The sequence below is a fragment of the Cavia porcellus genome, unplaced genomic scaffold (genome assembly GCF_034190915.1).
Source record: "Cavia porcellus strain 051 isolate PalLab524CR breed Dunkin Hartley unplaced genomic scaffold, mCavPor4.1 scaffold_29, whole genome shotgun sequence".
In the NCBI taxonomy this organism is placed as follows: domain Eukaryota; kingdom Metazoa; phylum Chordata; class Mammalia; order Rodentia; family Caviidae; genus Cavia; species Cavia porcellus.
In genome coordinates this window covers 11695107-11717247 of record NW_026947512.1, presented here as the reverse complement: position 1 = coordinate 11717247, position 22141 = coordinate 11695107, and the positions used below count along the sequence as shown (strand labels likewise).

General features: G+C 37.2%; 1 protein-coding gene across 7 annotated transcripts in view; it reads right to left on the bottom strand.

Moving 5' to 3' along the window:
- The window catches only part of Rc3h1 (ring finger and CCCH-type domains 1), a 72175-nt gene extending 50422 nt beyond the window's left edge, over nucleotides 1–21753 (bottom strand). For all 7 annotated transcript variants that reach the window (XM_063239999.1, XM_063240001.1, XM_063240002.1 and 4 more), the window contains exon 1: nucleotides 21593–21753. The gene's annotated coding sequence lies outside the window, so the exon portion shown is untranslated. The remainder of the gene's footprint in view (nucleotides 1–21592) is intronic.
- Between the last annotated feature and the right edge of the window lie 388 nt (nucleotides 21754–22141).

Here is a 22141-nt window from a genome sequence, read left to right as displayed (position 1 = left end):
TACCTACCCAGAGATAAACCACTGCATTAACACTTTCCTATCAGTTTCATTATGCATGTAAGTCAATACATAAATGTATATTATTAATTGGAAAATAACTTAAATGCTATTATTCACAACTCTAGCTCTCCATTAAGCCAGTTTTTGTTAGAAACGACAGCCAGAAATTTTATTCCATTCCTAGTAAAAACTATTGATTATGTGATGTAAAATATTCGGTGAACAAGCCAGTCATTCCAGGTCTACGTGGAGCATACATTTTCCTTCTACTACACACATTAACTGTAATCACACAACTAAATACATGAGTGCATATTACATTGTTACATGAAGGTTAGATGGGGGAGACATAAGCACACATGACAGAGGAAAATGACCACACTGGGGTAGGAGTGTGTGGAACACGGTTAGTTTGAGATAGTGATATTTGTGGCAAGAGGTAAAAGATAACTGCAAAATCAAAGTTACAAAGATGACAGTATATAATATACAGGATGTGTGTGGATTCTAGGTAAAGGAAAAGCAAACACAGGTTTTTTTTTTTGTTGTTTTTTGTTTTTTTTAAGACACACAGGTTTCTAGACTGGACAGAATATAAAAAAACTAAGCAGGGGAAAAGAAAGGTAAAACCAAACAAGACAGAAAAACAAAACAAAATATAGCTGCAAAGAAAGAAAAATTTAGAGGCTTGATTAAACAATTAGCACATAACACAGAACCTTCCACACACTATGTGGTATTTGACCATTATGTGAAGAACAGTATCCCACATGCCTATTAGGCAACTGATTTTCAACGAAGGTGCCAAGAGCACACATTGGAAATGGGACAGACCTTCAATAAATGGTGCTGGGAAAATTGAATATTCATATATAGAAGAATGAAACTAGATCCTTATCTCTTACCAGTCACAAAAAAAATCAACTCAAAATGGATTAATGATATATTTAAGACTTGGAACTATCAAACTGCTAGAAGACAGGGGAAATGCTTCAGGAGTTTGAAAAGGGCAAAGATTTTTTGAAGACAACCCCAATTACAAAGGGAACACAAGCAAAAACAAACAAGTGGAAAAGCACTGGGGATATTCCCAACACTGCAATCAATCAATCAATCAATCAATCTGTAATAGACTTAGACATTTCTCAAAACAGGAAATCTAAATGACCAATAAACATTAAAAATTCTCAAAATCACTAGTTATCAAAAGCACAATGAAGTTAATCACCTTAACCCCAATATGAATAACTATTATCAAAAAGACTTAAATGCTGGGGGGGGGGACTTTGGCGCACTCTACTGGTGGAATATAAATTAATACACCTATCATGGAAGTCCCTCAAAAAAATTAACAGAGCTACCATACAATGCAACAATCCTACTACTGGGTAAAGAGTTAAAGGAAACAAAATCAGTATGCTGAAGAGACATCAGTACTCCCCTGTTCAGTGCGGTACTGTTCATAATAGTCAAAAAATGCAAACAATCTAAGTGTCCATCACCTATTGAAGGAATAAAGAAAATGTGGTACACATACAAAAATGTAATGATGTCAGCCATAAAAAATTAAGTTCTGTCCTTTGTAACATTATGGATAGAACAGATCATAATAGTAAGTGAAATCAGCCAGGCATATAAAGACAAGCACAGTACCACATGATTTACACATCAATTGAATCTAAGAGTTGGTCTCATTTAAGTAGAAAGTAGAATAGTTGTTACCAGAGGTTAATGGAGAGCGGAGAGGGGGGTAAATGTGCACTAAATTAGTTAGCAATAGAAAGTTCTACTGTGTTACACTGCACAGGAAGGTGAGCAGATGACGATAGCATACTGTACACGCTGAAACAACAGATATGTTTAAACTGATTCAAATATTATACATGAGATGACAGACATATTTAACAGATTTAAACATACAATCTTACAAGTTTATTGAAACATATTCTTTTAATATATATGGTGTCCTTATTTTGTGTAAAAATTAAAAATAATTTTTTTTAGAGACAAGGTCTCCCTAGGTAATTCAGGCTGGCCTTGAACTCCACAGTGATTCTCTTGCCTCAGCCTCCCAAGTGCCGGAATTATAGGCATGTACTAGTGTGTCCAGCTCAAAAATAATTTTAAAAAATGATAAAGAAGAGTATAAAGCCTCTGAAGGAGCAGGAAGTGACTCAATACATCATTTTGAATATTCCTGTATCTGTGATATTATTCTCACCAATCACAGTCTGTTAAGACATCTTTTAAGGTCAAGTACAAAGAGCAACTTGACAACTCTGTATCACTTAATCTCTTTCACTCCTGGGCTCTAAATTAGCACATATATACTATTACAGCAACATATTTACTTTAACATGTTCCTGCTGGCTTGAACCACTGGTCATGCACTGTAGTTCAGAATCATCTGGCAGACAATCATGTGAATTATAGCCTTGTCATGAATGTGTTAAGAAAATCTGATATGTAAAAATTCAAATTACAGGGGGCTGGGGATTTAGCTCAGGGGCATAAGCGCCTGCCTTGCAAGCAGGCAGTCCTGAGTTTGATCCCTGGTACCGATAAAAACCAAAAAGACCAAAAAAAAAAAAAAATTCAAATTACAGAGCAGGGCATGGTGGCTCACGCCTATAATCCCACTACTCGGGAGGCTGAGGCAGGAGGAATGTTGCAAGTTAGAGACCAGCCTGGGCTACAAAGTGAGCTCAAAGCCAGCCTGAACTGCATAGCGAGACCCTGTCTCAAAAAGATAAAAAAAAAATTCAAATTATAGCAATTGCTCCTATAACAGAAAAATAAGCCTTTTTATAAAGATAGGAAAAATAAGATTCTTTTAAAAACAAAAACTAGAAGCCAGGTACGGTAATACACGCCTATGATCCCAGGACTCTAGGAAACTGAGACAAGAAGATCACAAACTCAAGCCCAGCCTGCAGAATTTAGCAATGTCCAAACACTGTCCAAAAAATCACTAGGAATCTTTGTAAGTAAAATAAACACCAAGCATTCAATAAAGGGAACAGCTGGATAAAACAGAGGTACACCCATACTTTTGAACTGTAATAAAAATACACTAAGTAAAAACAAAACTCGCAGACTAATACATATCACAACATTTGTATCAGCAAGAAAAAAAAAATCTACCTACTTGTTTTAGTTTTAATGCATATAAATGGATGGAAAAAAAACTCTGGAAAAACATCCAACTAATTTAATAGCAGTTTAAATTATAATTGGACAACTTATAAAATGTATACAGTCAAAAATTAAGTGGAAACAAACTGAAAGAATAAAAAGCTAGGGGGCGAGATGTAGCAAGTGTGAGACAGTGATGGGTTTGATCCCTAGCACCTACAAAGGGAGGAGGTGAAAGGGGAGAGAAGGTGGGGCGGGAGGAGGAAGGACAAGGCAAGAGGATCATAAGTTTATACCTAAACCACGCAGGATATATGTGGCTTAACGAATACAATAAAATTCTTTCAGTCAAGAATAAACATTTAAACACATTTTAGGATTTCAAAGATAAAACCATTCAAACATTCTTATTAAACTTACCTTCTTTTACACATCTGGAGAGCTAAATCAAAAATTACTACTTCTGTTCAAAACCAATTTAATCTTCCCTTCCCTCCTTTAATTGGTGGTACTGGGGGCTGAACCTGGCTCTTGTCTGATTTACTTTGAGACAGAATCTCACTAAGTCAACAAATTGCTGAGGCTAGCCTCAAACTTTTAAAAATCATTCTGCCTCAGCCTCCCAACATGCTGGTGGCATATGCCACCACACCCAGTTTCCATAACATTTCTTTCAAAGACCAAGCACAGGTTTCTTAAATACCACTGCCATTTCTATTCTATGTGAAACAGGCTGTATGGCTGTTTACTTCTTCATTTGTCTAGTAAAACAGTTCTTAGCAACAACTGTAAAACAAACAATCAGTTCTTCATTACAAGTAAAAGCATTCTTTTATTACAAGTAAAAATCATTACAAGTAAAAATCAATCAGTTCTTCATTACAAGTAAAAGCATTCTTATACCATAAAGATAGATCTGAGAGATCATAGCAAAATTAGCATTTTCAAAGTTAACTTTGTCTGGGAAATGTGATGATTAAGAAACATAAATGAGACTGGTCATGTGGTACATACATGTAAATCTAGCACTTGGAAGACTGAGGCAGGAGGATTGCCAGGAGTTCCAAGCCAGCCTGAACTACATAGTAAGATCCTGTCTCAAATACCAAACAAAATAAAAAACAATGCTAAGACACTCTTAAAGATTGTATTGCAGGATAAAATCACAAAGCAAAGAGAGATAAAATGTCATTTAATTGTAGATACTAATCTAAAAATTTCTACTTCCTCATTCTTTATCTTTCTCAAAACTCAGTTTTTAAAACATTCTCCAAGTTTCTCAGAGACAGCTGTTTGCCAGGTGTGGGGGGAGGCATGCCTATAATACCAGTATTCAGGGAGGACAAGGCAAAGGGATCACAAGTTCATACCCACACTACACAGGATAGTATATGGTTTACTGAATATAATAAGTATTTTTCAGGCAAGAATAAACATGCGGACAAAAAAATCTACCCTTCAATAAAACTGTTAAAATAATCATTAAAGACTTCTTATAAGTCTTAGTTTTCAAATTCTTAAATGTAACAATTTAAAAATATTACTCATATTTGTTCTATTAACACAGCAATAGCCCTATTACACAGCTAAATTATACTGCTCTGCAGACTGCATTTAAAATTATCACAAATGTATTAACACTTCCTCTATTACATGTTCATTTCATATGTCCCTGATGTAGAAAAATGGTAATTAAAATTATCAAAGAGCTACTCTGAGCTAGTCATCCTCTGAAACATCATTACATTCATTTCATAGATGGTTACTCTTGAGATTCAGAAGCATTACTGTTCCACTGGATTAATACCCAGGTTATACATGAACTGAAGTATAAACTGTCCTGGAAGAGATGGTAAACAAAACTTTATTGTCCATAAGAAGAAAAATCTTTGATCTCTCCCTGCCTCGCTCTTTGAGATGAGTTTTTAAAATCATTATTCTTGACCTTAACTTAATTTTTCAGCTCCCTGGAACATTTCTATAGCAACCAACATGCAGACCACATCAGAGAAGAAAAAATATTTAACTACCTTGAAAAATAAAGTTAAAAGCAAGAAATAAAAACACAACAAGACGACAACAAAATCCCACAAAGAACCATCATTATTACAGTTAGGATTAGAATTCTCAGCAAAGTATCAATTAACAACAAAGGAGGTAAGGAGAGGACGTTCAGGGTTTTTCCAGGAAGGAATGACACACAGAAGAAAGACCTCCCATCCCGAGCAGTGCCAGGGACTGATCCCAAGGCCTTCTCATTGAGCTTTAGCTCCAGAACCGTTCCTTCCTTTTGAGACGGGTTCTTCCTAAATCACTAACTTACCTGGGCTGGGCTCAAATTTTGTTTCCTTTGCCTCAGCCTTCCAAGGGGCTCGGACTGTAGCCTGCTCTTGTTTCTCTTTATTAGTTTACTGCTCATCAGTACACTTAAACCTTTACTCAGAGACAGAAATTTTCTTCTAATCTATCTAACCTTTTTTTAAAAAGTCATTCAACCTCTCTGTGATGTAGACTGTCATGCAGTCTCTACTCTTTATACCTAGTCTCTGCTTTCTTACTCACCTTCTAGTATTCTACCTCAAATACTTTAGAAACAATTGAACAAACACATCAAGAATCTTAAGGAAATTCAATGGTCATATCTCAAATTCTTTATTTTTTTCTACTTAGTAGTTAACAGTGTTAACAGACATGCTGCCCTTTTCTGGCTTCCATGACAACATACATATTCCACGACATAACAGATTCCTCCTTGACAGACTGTGTTACGGGTTTTTCCTCTGCCCATCCTTGGGATGCTGATGGCTGCTCAGAATCCCTTCTTCCATTCTCTTCTCTAAAAACTTTCTCATAGTGATTTCATCTATTTTTATGCCTTCGACTACTAAGTAGACGCTGCTGAATTCTACATCTGTACCCTTCCCTGGGTTCCTGGGATTTCTGTGACAGCCCCTCTCCCCAACTGGGGTTTAGGGCCTTGTTCACGCTAGCCAAGCACTATGCCATAGAACTGCATTCCTAGACAGAACAATGTTAAGCAGTAATAACTACAGACAGCCCATTTTATCAAGCCTTGCTTTGTTGTGTCAGATACTGTACTCTTTTTTTTAAAAACAAACTCATAGTTTGTGGCAACCCTCTGCTGAGGTAGTCTTGTTACTGCTATTTTTCAACAGATGATCACTGGCACTTTTTAGCTACAAAATATTTTTTTTTTTTTAACTTTTTATCGGTACCAGGGATCGAACTCATGACCACCTAAGGTATGTATACTGATGCTTAGATATAATGCTATCACACATTTAATACAGTACAGAATAGTGTAAACCTATTTTTTTTTTTTCTTTTTGGTTTTCTGAGACAAAGTCTCACTATACAGTTCAGGCTGGCTTTGAACTTGCTTACCCCAAGCTGGCCTCACACTCACAGAAATCCAATCCTTTTGTTTCAATGCTGGAAATACAGATATGCACTATCACACTCAAACTTTTTTCTTTCTTCCTTTTTTTTTTTTTTTTTTTTTTAATGCCAGGCAGTAGCTTACCAGGCAGGCACTTATGCCACTGAGCTAAATCCCTGACCTTTTTTTTTTTTTTTAACTTTACTTTTATATGCACTCAGAAACAAAAGTTTGTCAACATTTGGCTTAAACTGAGGTGGTTTGGAAACAATTTTACACACTGTACACTCTAGTTCCTTTTAAAGATCAAAAGTATCTTAGGTATCTTTCCTCACTATTTTCTCTACCTTTTAACATACAAATTATCCTTTACATACTAGCAAGCCTTTCAATTAGGAAACTTCTATTTTAGAGTACAGTAGTAGTACACAAAAGTCTAAAATAAGACAAGACTTCAACAACACTAGAAACCAATCAAACCTAAAACAGGACACTGCCCAATACACAGAATGCTTCTCAAGTGCATATAAAACATTCTCTATAATACAGCATAAAGTAAATGTCAGTAAATTTTAAAGAATTTCTAAGATAATAAAAAGGATATCTTTTGCCCACAATAAAATGGAAGTTGGAGGGTCAGGGATATGGCTCAGTGGCATAGCCCTGTGGGACAAGCATGAGGTTGTGAGTTCAACTCCCAGTAACCGTCGCCCATTTAAAAAAATAGATCAAAATGAAAGTTGGGAAGCTCACAAATACACAGACAAATTAAACAACACATTTCTAAATAAACAAAATGTCCAAGATCTAAAGAGAAATCAAAAAATATTTTGAAAAAAACAATTTTAAATGAATGAAACTGACACACCACACCAAAACTCATAGAACACAACTGAAGCAGGGCTTACTGGGAAATGTATAGCTTTAATGCTAATATTTTAAGTGGATGTCAAATCAATAATCTTACTTGCTAGGTGTGGTGGCATATGCCTATAAATACCAGCTACATGGAAAGATAAGGTAAGAGATTTGTAATATTAAGACCAACAACTTAGCAACTTAGTGAAACCTTGTTTTTTTTAAAAAAAAAAAAAAAAAAAAAAAAACTCAAACAAGAGTTGGGGATGTAGCTCAATGTGACCTCCCTGGTTTAAAAACCCAAAATATCAAAAAAGAAAAGGGAATAAAAGGTAGCGGGGAAGGTAGTTCATTAGTGGAGTGCTCCGGGCTGGGACCTGCAATCCGCCTGCCTCTGCCTCCTGGAGTATGAAATCATTTTCCAAAAAGTGAAAACGGTGAAACAAACAAGTTGATAAAATCTTTAGAACAGGACTGACCAGGAAAAAAAAAAAAAAAAAAGACTCAGAAATAAAAGAGTATAGTTCTACCTAAATTACTGAAATTAAAAGTTTTATAACGGATACAGTCATATAACAAAAATTAGATCTGGATTAACAGGAAAAATTCCTTAAAAGCCACCAACTGGAAACACTAGCTAAAGAAATAGGTAACCTGGAGATCTGTAACAATTAGAGACTACATTAACAATAAAAACTATTGGGGCTGGGGATTTAGCTCAGCGGCATGAGCACCTGCCTTGTAAGCAGGCAGTCGTGAGTTCGATCCCCAGTACCGATAAAAAAAAAAAAGAAAAAAGACAAAAAACAAACAAACAAACAAACAATAAAAACTATTCCCACGGGGCTGGGGATTTAGCTCAGCGGCATAAGTGCCTGCCTTGCAAGCAGGCAGGCAGTTGTGAGTTCGATCCCTGGTACCAATAAAAACAACAAAAAAAAACCTATTCCCAAACTTGTAATCCAAACACGAGGGAAGCTGAGGGAGGAAGACTGCCAGAATTTGAGGCTGGCATGGGCTACACAGTAAATGCAAAGCCAGCCTGGACTACATAGCCTGCATCTTGTCTCAAAAAACAAAACTACTGGGCCATGAATTTAGCTCAGTGGTATAAGCACTTACCTGGCAAGCACAGGTCATGAGTTACATCCCTGGTACAAAAAAAAACACAAAAAACAAAAAACCAACCCCACAATACTATTGCCTAAGAAAAGCTCAGTACTGATGGATCCACTACTAAGTTCTACCAAAAACTGAAATACTAGTTCTTCATAAACTCTTACAAAATAGAAGATGCACACGTCGGCCAGCTTATTCTCTGGTTAGTGTGAAACATTCTACCAAAACGAGACAAACGCAGCAAAAGGAAAAACAAAAGCCAAATCAAAAAACACTATAGACCAGTATCTCTTATGAATATGAATGTAGAAGTCCTAAACAAAGCACTAGTAAACAAAATCTAGCAATGTATTTTTAAAAACATTAAACATTACACTGTCAGGTATGTTGGCACATGCCTGTAATTCCAGGACCTGGCAGAGACAGGAGGATTGCCATGAATCCAAGACCAGCTTGGGCTACATAACATAGCAAGACCCTGTCTCAAGAAACAAAAACAAAATTAAACACAATCAGTCTGATTTATCTCAGGAATGCAAAGTTGGCTTGACACATGCAAACAGTGAATGTAACACAGCAAAAGAATAAAAACTTAAAGTCACATGATTTCAATAGATATTAGAGAAAGTATCTGACAGAACTCAATAGCCATTCATGATAAAAAGCATCTCCCTTCCCCAAAGAAATAATGTATCACACTAATGTTAAATGAGAATAAAAGGGAAATTGGGTATGAGGGCTTTATCTGCTCAAATTACCCATAAATCTAAAACTACTTTAAAATAATGTCTATTTTTAAGAAAGAGACATCAATAGTACAATTGAGGTTCATAACTGGGTTTCTCTAGCTTTACTATTATAAAACCTTCTTAGGTTTCTTAATCATGTAGTGTGAAAAATGACCTGCACTCCTCCCATTTTTGTAGATATGCCCTTTTGTAATTTACCTGGCTGCTCTATCCATCAAGAGATGCGGTCTTTTTCCCAATCCTTCAATCTGGGTAGCCATGACTTACTTTGAACAGCTGCATGCAATAGAAGTGATACCAAGAGAGCGCCTCAACCAAGGTTTCCAGAGATTCTACAGTTTCTACTTACTCTTTGGAAGGGGAAGAAGCTTGAGATAGCCTGCCTGAGAATGAGACCACATAGTAAAAAGAGAAGCAAAGTGTGGTGGTACAGGCCTATCATCTCAGCACTCAGGAACCTGAGGCAGGAAGACAACTCTAAATTCAAGGCCACCCTGGGCTACACTCTTTGAGTTAAAGATCGCTCTAAACTATACAGCAAAACCTTGGCTCAAAAACAAACAAACCCAGCTGAACCAGGCATGGTAGCACACAACTGTAATCTCAGCACTGATGGATCCACTGCTAAATTCTACCAAAAACTGAAATACTAGTTCTTCATAAACTCTTACAAAATAGAATCTCAGCACTAAGGAGGCTGTATAATCCCAGCACTAGGGAGGCTGAATCTGGAAGACTGCCACCAACTTGAGGTGACTGGGGCTATCCTGTGAGTGTTCAAGGCCAGCCTAAACTGTAAAGTAAGACCTGTCTCACCCTCACCAAAACAAAACAAAACAGCTCTAATTTGAGCAGCCAAATAATTGAAGTTCTACAAGTAGCCTCAAGAGAGAACCATTCAGCTCAAGCAAGCCCATAATGCTGACTCACAGAAATGTAAGCAAATAAAATGGTTCTTTTAAACCACTATATATTAGAGTTAGTCTGTTACTCAGTAATAGGTATTTGATAGTTGCATGATTTTAATTTTTAGATTCCATCTTAACCTACTTATGTATTTATCTGTGGTACTAGGAACTGAACACAAAAAAACAAGGTCTTCATACTGAGCCAACACTTTTTTTTTTTTTTAATTTAGACATGGGATCTTGCTAAATTGCTAAATTGCTCAGGCTGAGTGCTGGAAATACAGGCACTGGCCAATCAATACTACCATGCCTGGAGCTCATCTTAACCTTTTGAGAAAACAATGCAGAATATAATACTGAAACTGGAAAGAACTTGCAAAGTTCTCTTAATTAAATCACAACCTTTTTAACAAAGAAATCACCATCTTCTTTTAAAGTACTAAAATTACTAATATATTAAATTACCTTAAAAAGCACCTGCCCAAATTTAACTTTACAATCCTGCAGCCCAAATTATCAATAACTAAAAGCAAAATTCTAACTTTATGAAACACAATTCATTTAAAATGCATTACTTTTTTATACAATGGAGTACTACCTTACCATAAAGAAGGGTAAACTTGAGCATTTCTAGATGAATGGATGCACCCTGAGACCACACTCATAAGTGAAATAAATCAGAAATACAAATGTAAATATCACATTGTTTTTCTGGTACGAAAAGCAAAAGTGTAAATAAGGACCAAAATATATAATAGATTTTGCGAAATGGGAAAAAAATGCTCAAATAAGAATGCCAACAAGGGAGGAAGGCAGGGGAAAGGAAAGAAGGAACCAGCAAAAAACAAAAAATGAAAATAAAGTTTTGTAAATCAGAAAGGGAAGAAGAGTTGAAGGAAAAAAGATGTATCATACACAAGTACAAACTCCTTATAATGAATGTGATTATTTGTGTATGTATAAAATATTAATTACAAAAACAAAAAATAGATACCACTTATGCTCAATTTAAGTCAACTAAAAATTTATTATATTCCAAATTCAACAGGCTAACATTGTCATCCACCCAACAGTCTTCCATGGTGATGTGCTAAACCATTAACTCTTACAGTGATTATGATTCATATGTTCCAATCTAGATATTGTCAGTTCTCACTGGATACAATCTAAAGACTGAACTTTCTTTTCACCTCTAACTTGTTTTCACTTACTTACCTACAAATGACTGTTAAATAATCACCAAATATTTTTCCCTAAAACCCCAAAACTGTGGAAAGAAATCTGATAATTATTTATTTTTAGGTTATTTCATTTAATTTTCCAACCACATTCTGAAATACATACTATTACCTCCACTGATGAAAAAAGAAAATAGGTAATTCGTGTAACAATCTATTTAAAACTTGAACCCAAATCGGTGTAACACAAAACCTATACTGTTGCCAGTATAACACAATGCCTTCTAACTTCAGCACCTATAATGTTACTATACTTTTAAAAATATGTATTTTCATTAATATATATTAATTTTATGAAATACTGAATTTTAATTTCATAAAATGTAACATATTTTGCTAATATCTATCCTCTCTACTATTTTTTTTTTTTTGGAAACAGGGTCTCATATTGTTCAGGATAGCTTTACACTCACTGTGTAGCTCAGGCTGGTTTCAAACTTATGGCAATCTTCCTGCTTCAGGCTCCTGAGTGCTGGGATTACAGGCATGTCACCATGCCTGGCTGTACTACCCTCTTATACCCCTCCTTATTCCCTTCCTTTTGTCTACAATCTCCTATCAACTTTCACATCATTTTTTTTTTTTAAGATTCCATGTATTAGGGAAACATGAGATAACTGTCTTCCTAAGTCTGGCTTGCTTCATTTAAGATATGCTTCTAGACAGGTCAATTAGATTTAAAAACTAAATTAAATAATGCCTGTTTTAAGTTTTAACAGACCACAACTGGTTTATTTATTTGTCTGCAGCCCTAGAAATTTCTTTTATGATGTCTCTAGGAATCAAATCTAGGTCCCGCACATGATGGGCAAGTGCTTTACCACAAAGCTATATCCTCACCTCCATAGCTGGTTTCATACAGGAATTCTAGAACTGTTAAAGCCTATGTGTTTATTTAAAAAAAAAATTTAAAACATGCTGTAGCACACTGCACTTATTTTATTATTTTTTAAATAAATGAAAACAATTTATTTGAAGTGGGGAGAAATGGAGGGAGCAACAGACGTGGCAGACAGCTACTCTGGACAAGTAGGGGATATCTGAAAGGAAATACTCCTGTACTTCAATTTTGAAGACAATCACAAAGTAACTTTGATTTATTTTGAGCAATTTATTAGAACACTTGAGAAGGGTGCTAAAACAGAAAATGAATCTTAATTACTGTGTGCATGTACATGTGTGTATATATTTATTTTATTTTTGAGACAGGAACTCATTATTTAGTTCAGGCTGGCCTTGAATTCACAGCGACCCTCGTGCCTCAGTCTCCTGAATGCTGGGATTACAGGTGTGCACCACCACATCTGGTTCTTTTTGTGATAAATTTGAAATGAAATGTGATGTACTTAGACTTCTTGTAGTGTCTGTTAGCTGCCACAGGCTAGTTTTTTGTTTTTCTCCTTGAAATAAAATGGACTTGGAGGGAAAAAAGTGAGCTGGGAGTACTAGTACTAGGGAGGCTGAGGCAGGAGGATCACTGCAAGTTTGAGGCCAGTGTGGCTTACACAGTGAGTTCAAGGACAGCCTGAATTACATAGTGAGACATGTCCTCAAGAAAAAAATACAAAACAAATAAAAACAAGTGAGCTGCAAATGCAACACATGTTTTTTGCTATGACTGGGTGATATATGAATGTATACTCTAACCTACAGCTTTTCTGGCATTAAAGACAAAAATCCAATATATTTGATAATAATAAAATGTCAGCACTGTTATACATATTATCTTCATAATCTTCAGGTCAGGGCTTAAAGACATTTTCATTAATTTGTCCATACTTTTTTTTTTTGTCTTTTTCATTTTTATTGGTACCAGGGATCGAACTCACGACTGCCTGCTTGCAAGGCAGGCACTTATGCCACTGAGCTAAATCCCCAGCCCCTATTTGTCCATACTTTTAGGGACTCTGCCTTAGAATTTCCAGAAAATAGTGTCCAAGTGATTTTCAATTGCAAGTACTTGAAAAGAGAAAAAGAAAAGAACTGATTGATTTTCTACTTTAGATTATTTATAGGTTATTTTTGCAGGCAAAATTTCATTTTGAAGAGTTTAAAAGAATGAACAAATTACTACATGAACTCCAAACAGAGGGTTATAGCTACAGTGAATCTCACTTATATGGTATTAATTACTCTTCCATCTTTTCATAAGGTAGTTTGGAACAGCAATATAAATTGTAAAAGAATTTGTTTTGGTAATTCCCAAATAGCTGCTACCATTAGAGAACTTAATGATTTACTGCTACTAGGTCAGAATGAAATACAATCTTCATTTTGAAGTGCTTTCTTCAAAATATGTAATGACAATCCTCAAGGGATTATATTTACTCTTAGGATTGTGTAGTATGTGTGGCAGTGAAAAGGGAATAAAAGAGCAAATGAAGTCTGATAAGAGTTGCACAAAAAGTAGATAAATCCACTATTATACTTTAGAAAAAATAGTGAGTCCAGTTCTTTAAAAAATGGTTGGTCTCATTCTTTCCCTAACTCTTACGCTATTTCTCTGTAAGTATTAACATGTGATTTCCCTCAGAAAGAGCCTTTCCTGATCATTTTATTTTAAATTAATACCCTAATTCTAATTCCTCCTTCCTCTTCTGTTATTCCACATTTTCAAACAGTAAAACGGACTTAGATAATGCATCAAGCCAATGAACTCATAACTTAATTTAAAAATACATGGAAAGCCTTACATACTTTTTTAGGGGATATGGGTATTGACAGAGTCTCACTATGTATTCCAGGCTAACCTCAAACTCACTATGTAACCCAGCTATCCTAGAACTCATAAAGATCCTCTGGCCTTGCAAGTGATGAGATTACAGGCATGTACTGCTATGCCCAACCTTTTTAGGTTTTTAGTAAACTTAATGAGAGGCTAGATTTAAACAGTGACAGTTTTAATCAGAACAGTTGAAAACTTGCTATCAATGGGTAATTAATATAAAAAAAGAGTTTCAAAAGCAGTAATTATAAGCCAGGCATGGTGTCTCACGCCTGTAATCCCAGCACTCGGGAGGCTGAGGCAGGAGGATCATTGCGAGTTCAAAACCAGCTGGGCTACAAAGTGAGCCCAAGGCCAGCCTGAATTGCACAGAGAGATCCTGTCTCAAACAGACCAAAAAAAAAAAAAAAAAAAAAAAAAAAAAAAAAAAAAAAAAAAAAAAAAGGACATAAGCAGTAATTATAGAGCAAGCATTTCAAAATCAAGATTTATATCCAGGTGTCTGCTGGATGTGGTGGCACATACCTGTAATTCAGCACTCTGGAAGGCTGAAGCAGGAGTATTACAAGTTAAGGGTTCACCCTGGTTGACTTGGCCAAACCCTAACTCAAAATAAAAAGTAGAAGATATAGCTCACTGTGAAGAGCCTGGGTTTAATCCCCAGTGCCAAACAAAACAGAAAACAACCCTTTAGCAGAAAGTATGGATGAAAAAAAAAAAAAAAAGGACTTTTATGCAAGTATACCCAGTATATAGTAAAGGTCAAATCAAGACCATAGAATGTGTGACGAGTTGTACCAAAAAACTAAATACCAGAGTTTATGAGAGAGAGAGAGAGAGAAATTGAAATGAGGCTCTCTATTTCTCCAGTTATAGACACTTTATATCATCAGTTTAGGAAAAATACAAGCTCCCAGTGTAATCTATTTGGACTTACAGATCAAAGTGCAGTTTGAATAGATTTTTTTTTTTAAGGCAAGGTTACACTACATAGTTCAGGCTGGCCTTGAACTCACTATGTAGCCCAGCCAGCCCTCAAAATCACAGCAATCCTCCTGCCTCAGCCTTCCCAGTGCTGAAATTATGGGCATATGCCACCACCCCTGGTATACTTTGAACAGAATTTAAATGCTGATGTTAATAACGAATTGTGGATAACCCAAAATGTTCAATTAAATACTATTTACCCAACCAGCCAAATTATGTTAGCACTAGAAATTTTTTGTTATCTTTAGGTAACACATGAAGGAAAACCCTTTTAGTCACAACTGAGTTTCTCTTTATACACAGAAATCAGACATAAGACAAATTTCCTCATTTGAGATTCTGTCCTCCTACCGCTACTGGGGACTGAACCCAATTAGCACTGAGCTACATCCCTAGCAATTTTTTTTTTAATTTTTTATTTTGAGACAGGGTCTTGCTATGTCACTAAATTGCCCAGGCTGGGGCTCAAACTTGTGATTCTCCTGTATCAGCCTACCAGAGTGCAGAAATTACACATATGCATGATCATGCCCAGCTCTCATTTGAGATTCTAATTATCTAAATAATGAGTGATAAACTTACTGAATCTGTAGTGACGGCCTATATAAATTATAAGGATACTTTAAAATTACATAATATATAATCAAATGGTCATCAATAACCTCTCCAAATATGATTCTAACTTTAAAAAAGCAAACCCAATAGTGGTTAATTCTATGAGAGAATTAAAACAGGAAGATCTAGGTTCTAATTCCAACTCTATCACTGACTGCCTCTGAGACCTGTATTTCTAAATATTCAAAAGGTTTAGAGGAAATAAAAAAAGTAAAAATAAATATAAAAGTAAAATGACATTAGATTTGAGGGACAAAGAAGAGGAAAAGGAAAGGAAACCATACATTAAGGCTACACAGTTATTTTAAATGATGCTATTATTAGCTGATGGCACAAGCAACAAAACAGATTAAAGTACTGAAAATGCAGGCATAAGGACAAATTAAGACCCTGTAAATAAGCACATTCTCCATGAAAATAAATATAAATAGAAAAATGAAACGTGAACACATGCTTTCCACTGTGGTAGGCACTAGCCATGTGTGGCTATTGAGCCCTTGGATTGTGCTGGTATGACCAAGAAACTAAATTTTCGATTTTATTTAGTTCATATTTAAATGTATCCAACAATAGAGTGTTATCCAGTGGTAAAATGAAATGAGTTGTAAAGCTATGCAAAAGGATCCTTAAATGAATTTTGCTGAGTGAAAGAAACCTGTCAGAAAAAGGGCTTCTGTAACAGTCTCTGTCTGTCTTGGGAGAAAGTCAACCACAGGGCAACCATCTAGGTCTCTAAGAATCACACAAAAAAGGTAGGCGTGGTGGTGTAAGACCAGAGGTTCCATTTACTTGAGCTCATGAGTTTGAGATCAGCCCAGACAACAAAGCGAACCCTCCCCAAAGATAATTTAACAGGGTTAAAAAGTACTCCCTTTAACAAGGATTAGAAACTCCAAATATGCTAAACATTAAATAAGTAAAAGTCATAAAGTTATAATCATAGATATCAAACAGTTTCAATGTAATTCTAAAAACCATATCTCAGTGTGACTTCAAGTCCTTTGTTTATATTTCTTTTCACCAGGCTTGGTGGTGCACATCTGTAATCCCAACCCTGGGGAGGCTAAAGCAGGAGGATTGCAGAGTTTGAGGTCAGTCTGAGCTACACAGCCTGAGTCCAGCATGGATTACACTGCAAGACCCTGTCTCAAAAATAACAAAAGGGGCTGGAGATTTAGCTCATCGGCATAAGCGCCTGCCTTGCAAGCAGGCAGTCATGAGTTCGATCCCTGGTACCGATAAAAAGGAAAAAGACAAAAAAAAAAAAAAAAAAAGATAATGGTTTGACTTGTATTTCTTTTCTTCTGTACCTAAAAACTAAAAGGCATGATTTCTAGATGAGTGTTTTAGATGCTCATATTTGTATAGAACACTACATTTTAGTTAATTCTTACAAATGAGTTTAAAAAACACCAATTAGCCAAAGAATCTCAATATATTCTGAAAAAGCAAAAACCAGCCCTATAATCCTAGAATTTGGGAGGCTGAGACAGAGAATGGCTGCAAGTTTGAAGCCAGTCTGGGCTACATACCAAGTTAAAAGCCAGTCTGAACTACACAGCAAGACCCTATTTCAAAAAACAAAAACCAAAAAAACCCCAAAACTAAAACCAAAAACTGTTAAAACTCTCAAGTTTTCTTTCACAAAGAGCCCCTAGCAGCATGCTTACTATACTTAGATTGGCAGTGCAAAGAGGTGGTTTTTTGTTCTTAATCACATCCCAAAGGTTTTCCTGTAGATTCAACTGCACATAATGTTCCTCCTTAATGTTATCTCAAAATAATTTTATTTAAATCCAGAGGTTAAAAAATGGAATGGGTACCAGGAATGTAGAGGAGAGGGGAATTTTCTGAATTAGACAGAGATTGTGGTTATGAAACATTACAAATGTACTAGAAGCTACTAAACTGTTCACTATGATGACATGGTTAATTTATGTAAATTTCACCTCATCGCTGGGCCCAGAGGCACATATCTATAATCCCTGATCTGGGAGGCAGAGGCAGGAGGATCATGAACTAGACTTAGCAAGACCTTGTCTCAAAAAAAAAAATGTTTGGGGATACAGTTTAGTGTAAAAACCCTGCGTTACCCCAGCACTACTGGCCTCCCTTGCCTCCTCACCATCCTGACAAAATTCAACTCTTCAGAAAAAACAATACCACCGTGTAGCCTCATAGGAAAGCATCTGTCAAGTGCATGTCAGGCCCTGGGTTTGATCTCCAGCACCAGTCCCCCCACCCTAAAAAACAAACCCCATATTGCTACCAGGTTCAAATGCTACGTTAAGTCTTAGAGATTTTTAGAAAAAATGCATTATAAATTAAATTATTATATGTGCACACAACTATAATCAGTGAGAGCTCTAATGATGTCAACTGAAAACAATGCTTGGTAAGTATCAAAAGAATATTGCTCAATTACATGTGTAAATAATCTCAGAGAAAAATAAAGAGGGGCTGGGGGTTTAGCTCAGCGGAGTAAGTGCCTGCTTGGCAAACGCTGACACCAAAAAACAAAAAACAAAAAACAAAAAACCACCTGTAATACAAAGTGAACTACTCGAATACCATTTACAAAAACAAAAAATAAAAAAGAGACCTAAAACATTTACTCCTGTGACACTGAATGTAAAGTGAATTCAAATTTAGGGAAAGTTTTCTCCAAAGTTCAATCCATTAGGAAAACATAAAGTATCTTATCTATTATACAAAAGTAAACATTATTACATTAGAGGAAAACAAGCACAAGTATGATCAATAACAGAAATGAATGCTTTCTAATTATTCAGGGTATGCAAGGCAACATCACTGCAGATTGGTACCCCTCTCAGTGAAATGTAAGAATACACTAAGAAATCTAGAATAAAAAATATTTCCTTGTACAAATGCCTACAACATTTTTCTTATACTCTCTGAGTTCAACCCAGCACAGACTTCAGGATTAAACAAAAGAAAAGGAGATCTCTATGTGGATCCTAGGGAACAGGCTGATTTTGAAATCTGTAGCTGTTCTGGTATAAGCTAGTAAATAGAGCACACATGCGAACAGCAGGGTATTTGCATCACTAAAAGCACTGAGTGGTTCACCATGACTGGTACAGGCCAATCTAGTGAATCCACTCCTGAAGAATATCTAATCCTAAACATAGACAGGGCCAAACCTAAACCAGGTCAGAGTCCCTGCCAGGGAACATCTGATCTGAGGTGTTCACCAAATAGGATCATCTATCAGTTTATTTTTCACTCTGTTGGATGCTCCCCACTTTCAAGAGACATTCAGGGATAAAACTTATTAGACCCCATCAAACTCCACGTCAAACATCTGAGGTGAAAAATACTGCACATTCTCAATGATCTGTGGTTTAAAAAAATTATAAACAAATTTCAAACATTATCTGACTCATCTTTAACACCACTGAAAGTTCTAAAAAGTTACTTCTAAATTTTCATGAAGTACTTCAAAGGTACAATTTTGTAATTGTTTACATAACAAATTTTTTAATTTTATGAACAAAATTTAATATCCAAGAAACAGAATAACAATACTTAATTTACATAGTAAATTAATAGCTATGTCACAAATCTATTCTATTTAAATGGTATCAGTTTATTTCATAGTACTCAGTTTTGCAGAAAACAAAAATAAGTGTTTCTTTTCTGATTCATATGAATAAATACTTTCTTGGTCACGTAAGTGAGTATTTGGCAGGGGATAATAGAAAAGTAGAGCTAATGCCAAGTACTGTATTACAAAACATAGTTTGAGGTTTAAAAAAAAATTTAACACAGATGATGTTTCAAAATTTAGTAGTGACATATATGGTGGCAGCAGTAAAGCCCTGAGTTTGAGTAAGTTCTTCTACTTTAGGATATGACCTTTTTAAAATTTTACTTTTTTATTTATTTTAAAATTATTTATTTATTTTAATGAGGATAAAACACAATAAAACCAATCAAAACAAATCAGTGCAAAAGAAGCAGGGCTAAAAATCATTATGAAATCAATAATGAAGCATTTGAAGGCATAATGCTTTTTGATGCCTTCAAAATAGCTGCAGACAACTTTGGACATAGTACAAATCAAACAGAACAGACTAGAAACAATAAGTATATGACCTTTCTGCTATGGTAGTTACTCAGCTTCTCCTAGCCTCAGTTTCTTTGCATGAGTAAAGACAATACTATCAACACTGCAGCATAATTAAGAGGATTAAGTGAGATGTTTCTACCCAACAAATATGCGCTAAAATTTCTTTCAGGAACAAAATTATCCTTTCCAAATCTTTAAAAAGAATCCAATATTAACATTTGTTTTAACTTTTACTAAGAAAATGAAAGTATAATGTTTACGTTATGACTTCAAGGCTTCTTAGGAAATGTTCACATTATTACGTGAGAAAATCTTAACTGAAATGAGACTAAACACTGATATTGAAGATATAACAATTGAGGAACCACATCTTTAAACAATTTTGACATAAAATAAGTAAAATCAATTTCCATCTGAAAGTTCACCATCGTTCAAAAGAGCATAATATCCACAACGGTTAGGCATAAAGTACTGTTTATCCACTAGCCTTCAAATCCTCCACGTTTATTCAATTAATTGTCTATTCTTGTGAAAGAAGTAGGAACTAGACTAGTCCGTTCATTAAACTTATCACCTGACAATGCTTTTAATTATGATAGACACACAATTCCAATTTGAAATTCACCCTTTTTAAAAGGGCAAAAGATATTAACTGTTACTCTCTCTGAACGGTCAATCTTCCCTTTAAGAATTCGAACTAAAGCCCCTACCATGAGAGACTGCAACTGAATATTAAGCAGTGGAAAGCAATTTTCAAAACAAAACCACAGTTGTTGTTGTTTTTTAGCAATTTGTAAAAGTTTTGAAATCCTACAAATTATGGCTTAGAAATCGAACTTACAGGAAAAGATTGGTCTTGAATAATTTTAGGACAAATTAGTAAAAGGCAAAACTAAAACTACAAGAAGTACTATGGCTGGAGATAAACCACTTCTCACTCTTGAAGAAGTGCATTTTAGGCTAGTTAATGTTTCTTGCTTCGCACACAGATAATTCAAAACGGGTCGTTTGGAGAAAAGTTCTACTCCAACATTACAATTTTGTCTCCGCGTTGCCAGTAAGTGGCTTTGTTTCTAATTTCTGGGACTATTTTGGAATGTCAAGAGTTATACCATTACTGCTCCAGAAGAGCCCTTGTTTCAACTCACTCTCACCAGGGACGCGAGCGGCAGTGATGTTTACAGAGAACTGATGCTTAGAGACGTCTGCACAGATACAACCTTCATCGCCCCGTCCTTGACCAAGAACCACATTTTGTGTTTTGTTGTTTTTGCACTACTTTTTTTTTTTTTAAAGACACCTGCACGCTCAATTTTCCCTTCGCTAACAAGGGGAAACAAGATTGTCTGGGGCTTAATTTCCAGGCGTTCCAGGGAAACGGACACCGTAAAGCGCACTCGGCAGGAGAGAGGCAGGGGAGGGAGCAGCCCCGAGGTGGGGACGCCGGGGCCGCGCCTGTTTACAGACGCCTCCGCCCTCCCACACCAGCCGACGGGGTCCCCACAGCATTTCCAGCGCGCCTCTCCGCCGGCCGCGGCCCTCACGGGGGCTGGGGGACCCGGCAGCGGTGGCCCTCTCCTTCCCTCGGCCTCCGTCCCCCGGCAGGCCCAGCGGACGGCACGCGGAGGCCTGAGGCCTACAGGACGCCGGCCAGTGACACCCGGGCCGGGGAGGTCGGGCGGGCGCGGCCGGCCCCTTCTCCGCCGCAGCCGCCTATTGTTCAGACCGACCGCAGCCCCAGCTGCCCGCGCAGCCCGCCGCTCACCGCGCTGGTCCGAGCCGCAGCTCCTCTCAGCTCCGAGTTTCCGCGGCCGTCGCCACCGCCGCGGCAGCCGCCGTCGTCGCTGCTGCCACCATCGACTCTGACTCTGTCCCAGGCCGCCGGGCCACGGCTGTCGCCGCCGCTACCACCAGCGCCGCCTCCAGCCCCCCACCTGCTGCTGCCGAGGCTGCTCCTGCAGCAGGGGCCATCTTGTTGGTCGGCCTCCTCTTCCTCCTCCTCCTCCTCCTTCTCCTCCTCCTCCTCCTCCCCCCAGTCCTCTGCCGCCCGGTAGCTCGTTGTCCTCGTCTCCTTCCTCTTCCTCAGACTCCGGCCCGCCCCGGAGACTGGGGCGGAGAAGAGGGCGAGGCTCCGCCTCCTGGGGCGGGGCGAAAGGGAGTGGGCGGGGCGAGCGGAGGGCGGGGCGGGCGCGGGGCGAAGCTCTGAGTCAGCAGCCACGACGCCCGGGAGGAGCCCGCGACGCGCCCGCGCCCCCACGCCCCGAGCCGGGAGCCGGTGCCGGTGCAGTTGCCCAGTTGCCGGCGTCCGCCCTGT